Raw genomic sequence first — 4328 nt, 5'->3', positions numbered from 1 at the left:
ATTTCCGGGATTTGTTGAAGCGGAGGGCGGGACTTAGCGTACAGCTGGGTGCCTGTCATTTAAACGATTGGCTGTCCTGAAACCCCTCAACCAATCAGCGCTCGGAAATCCAGACGGCTTTAATATATTTAGATTTATGCAAGAATTCTTGATTTTTATTGGTTAGTGGATTAGTTCAGACCCCACCCAATACACGTGCTTTTTTCCCCCCCCCTCCCAGTTTTAGTGTCAGGGAAGGCTTTTGTGCTAAACCACTTAACATTTATGATGAATCATTTTAGTTATTTAATAAACGTTTACACCAAACGGGTTGTGAAATACGGTAACCAATAAAGATTAATAGCTTGTTACTTTTCTAAATGAGTTCTAATCTCCTACTTTTCCATCCCTTTTACTAAAACAGAGGAACCGTGTTGACACAGAGCTAAGAATAGATCAGCTATATGTTGTATCTCCATAGTGCAGCTGCACGGACTCCACGCCCAGCAGCCCACGGCTTACTGTCACTATTCTGCTCAGCCATCAGGATGAGGCCTGCATGACAAGGGCTTTAAAAATGGCCTTATGCTCACGTGACAGCCTAAATAAAAGTCCACATGGTTGCTCTTAACATAGTTGCATTGCCTAAGATTGATTATGGTGTAAAGCAAAATTATTAATAATTGACAGAAATGACCTCCATATGTTTTTATTTTAAAATACACTATCAGTGCTGTCTGCGAGGATTTTACAGTGACTGTTTTTGTTTTGTTTTTAACAGTAAAAATCTTCTATAGATAGGTATATGTTCCTCTCTGTGTCCCTACAAAGAATGGTATGTTTTTTTAAATTGACCAGAACCCATCTGAAGTTGACTGGATAGTGAGCACTAAGCTAAATGTGTGCATTTTGCGCCCTCTGCTGTTCACCTGAGAAAAGACACCTTTGTACAGGAAAAACGTTTATTTACATACCACAGCCATTCTATTTGTGTCACTTATAATTAATTTTTGATTACATTTATTCTAAAATTTAAATTAAAAAAATGATCATAATAATAATGACACATTTTATTCATATAGTGCCTCGCTGGACACTCAAGGTCGCCTCAGTACAAAAAAATATGTAAATATTCACGTTTTTATTTAGAAATTGTTAGTAATTTACAAATAAAATAAATTATTTACATTAAAAGAAATCCTTTTTTCTTGAATAAATGTAAAATTCAAATTTACAAATGTAATTTATTTTATGTTATGTTAGGGTTTTTTGTGTCTTTTTTATGTAACTTTTAAAAATGTCAATTTTTTTAGTGTTTTTTTTAACCCATTTGCTGTTTTTAATTGAGCTATACAAGTTCTATTCTATTCCATTCTATTCAATTGAGACTAAAAGCAGACAAAATGATGGCTCTAAAAAGACTGTGGCTATTAATTCAGTAGATTCATTTGAATTAATCAAAATTCAAATTTGAGAATTCAGTTCTTCTGTTTTTTCTTCGAACCCTCTCAGAATCCACTTCTTCTTAATTCCCTGTCCCTTCTTCTCTGGATTTTATTATATTTATTTATTTTTTGTCAGGAGTCTACCATTTGAGGTTTTTTTATAATCTTAATAAAAATTGCAAAAAAAAATTGTTTTTTATTTCCTGAATTTTCTTCGATATCTTTCTTGCTTTTCTTATCATGTTTATTTATTTGCACCTTATTTTTTCTTTTTCATGTTAAGGCTTCATTTCAGCTTGTTCCTTTTGTTTATTTTCAGAAACGATTGGCATTTTGCAAATATAAACCAAACAGATTACATTTATGTTTTAATTTTTCTTTCTTTTCTTTTTTTGTAGAATACTCTTAAAAGAAAAAAGTTGATCCAACTTAAATGAATCACTTCAATTGGTAAAATGTAATTGAATTAAGTTTATTCAACTTAATTTTTTACGTCCAGCCATCTCAATGTAATTTGTTGATCTAACATAATTTTTGTTGGTCATACAACTCAAATTAACACATTTATCTAACTCAATATCATACATTTATCCCACTCAATACAATGTATTTTTGGCTTTATTTTTCTTTACGGTTTTCACTATGATTTTATTGATTTTACATATGTCAATGTTTATGCTAACATTGTAATTTCCATATCACAGACATGAATGACCCAGTGATGTATTGCACTACAGGGGAGTAGCACAGATGTAGTGAACTCTGTGTTTAAAATTGGGACATACGTCATCTTTCCGCACAAGGGGGTTGGTCATCATCCTCTCCCACACTCTAACTCATGGTGCAGAAAGAAATAAACATAACAGTTTAAATTACTAGTTAAAACACTCATGGACAAAAACTTACACTTGAACCCCAATCTGCCCAGACAGGCAAATAAAATGGAATCCCACAATTCCTTGCGCTACCTTACAGTATGACGTCATGACACATTGACAGCTTCACACCAAAGTTACACCAACTTTATTGAATGAAGATGATTGAAAATAAAATAAGTATGTCAGACAACTACGTGTTATTTTTAAGTTGACTGAACTCAAAAAAATGATTTATTTTACCCAAACTAAATAATTAAATTAGATCAATGTAAAAAGTTTATATTTTCAACTACAGCCCAATTACTCTTTTTAGAATGAATCTGAGGAAAACTCCTTTATTTTAATGTAAGTAATTATATATTAATCAGTCAACTTATCTTTCCTTTTCTTTTGGTTTTGCATTAAAGCTGCTGCTCTTATCTGGGCATAAAAATTAAAAAATAGTTTAATTTACTAAAACATTATGTTAAGGTGCGTTTTTAAAGAAAAAACACATTTCATTTGAAAACAACAAATCAAATTAGTTTCCATTATTTTTGTTTAATTTATATCGGTTCATATTTATAATAAAGATGTGGACTATGTTCCACAAGTATACATTTTTTGTAATTTAGCTTGTAAATCTTTTTTAAAAATTATTTCAGGTTTGAAATTATGTGATTGAGTCAGATTTTGAGCCCTCACATGTTGATAAAAGTGAAATAAAATGACAAAAGTATTTCAAAAATTAAAACCCCTCTTTCAAATGATTAGCTTTAAAAAAAGTAAACTTTTAAATAAAAAATGCATTCTGACACCAAGCACTAAATAATAATGAAAGCACTAAAATTAAAGACAAAAGGTGTTTTTATTTTGTATTGTAGGAAGTTTCAAATCCCCCAAAATGTCTTGAAACGTTGGCCCGCGTTCAAAACCAGCTTTTTGACGGTGCCCGGCTCCTTCTTCGGCTTCAACAACTTAGTGAAACATGACACAAATGCATCGTCTGTGACGGCGTTGCTCAGATTGATAATTATCTGCTCCAGGTTGTCCGCGCCCCATTTTTCAATGAGTGTGGAGTAGACGCTCGAGTGGAGATTGTTGTAAAGGTCATTGTTGGAGAGGTCCACATCTTGAACTTTTTTGTAGACCTTCTTGAAAAGCCTCCTGCTGATGCTTTTGATGTCCATCCCAGGGAAGACGATGTCCGCTTCAATAAAAAACTGTTTGACGACTGCATGAACACACATTCTCAGCATGAAGGTAGGATCTTCACTGAAGAGTTTATCTTCAGCTTTAGGCCTACTTGCCATTGCGGCACCAGGATGTGCCTCTGATTCTTCCTCAGGTGCTTCCAAAGCTTGGTCTTGATCAGGTGGTTCATTTCTAGCCTCAGGCTTACGAGACTCTGAAACAGTGGGTGAGGTCTGGTGGGGTGTGGGGAGAGCATCACCCGTAGGTGGTTCTAGGACCTTAGGACGTTCCTCAAACACATCTGCTACCCAGGGCAGGACTCTAAAACTGAAACCGTACATCTGTGGTTCTTCTACGGCGGTAAGACCCTGGTTTCTTTCATCTGTGGTGTGGGCACCACCCACATACTTGCAGTCCAGCTCCCATTTTTTGAAAGTTTTCGCTCGAATGTGTGGCTCATTAAGCTCTGCCTCAGGAAGTCCCGGACTGGCTTTGATGGTTTGCATCCTTCGTCTGGTTGAGTTTTCCACGTTTGATTTAGCATTTTGTTTACGCTGCTTTTTGTGAATGTTTGCTTCAGATGAAGGCGGTTCCTCACAACGTCTGTTTTGCTGATGTTCATCCGGTTTCTTCTCCATTCTTAATTTGATCTGCAGAATTCCTCTAAAGTTCACCTGAAGAAATGGTTTCCTGCTTGAAAGTTCTCTTATTCCTTGTGTCTTGAGGGAAAAAAAAACGCAAAAATCGAGACAGCCGATGACGCATCTGTGCCAGACTCCATATATGTGGGTTTCAGTTTAAGTGTATCTGAACACATTCTTTAAAAAACAAACAAAAAAAAAAAACCATTCCA

The sequence above is a fragment of the Oryzias latipes genome, chromosome 9 (assembly GCF_002234675.1).
Source record: "Oryzias latipes chromosome 9, ASM223467v1".
Classification (NCBI taxonomy): Eukaryota; Metazoa; Chordata; class Actinopteri; order Beloniformes; family Adrianichthyidae; genus Oryzias; species Oryzias latipes.
This window is presented reverse-complemented; position numbering follows the sequence as displayed.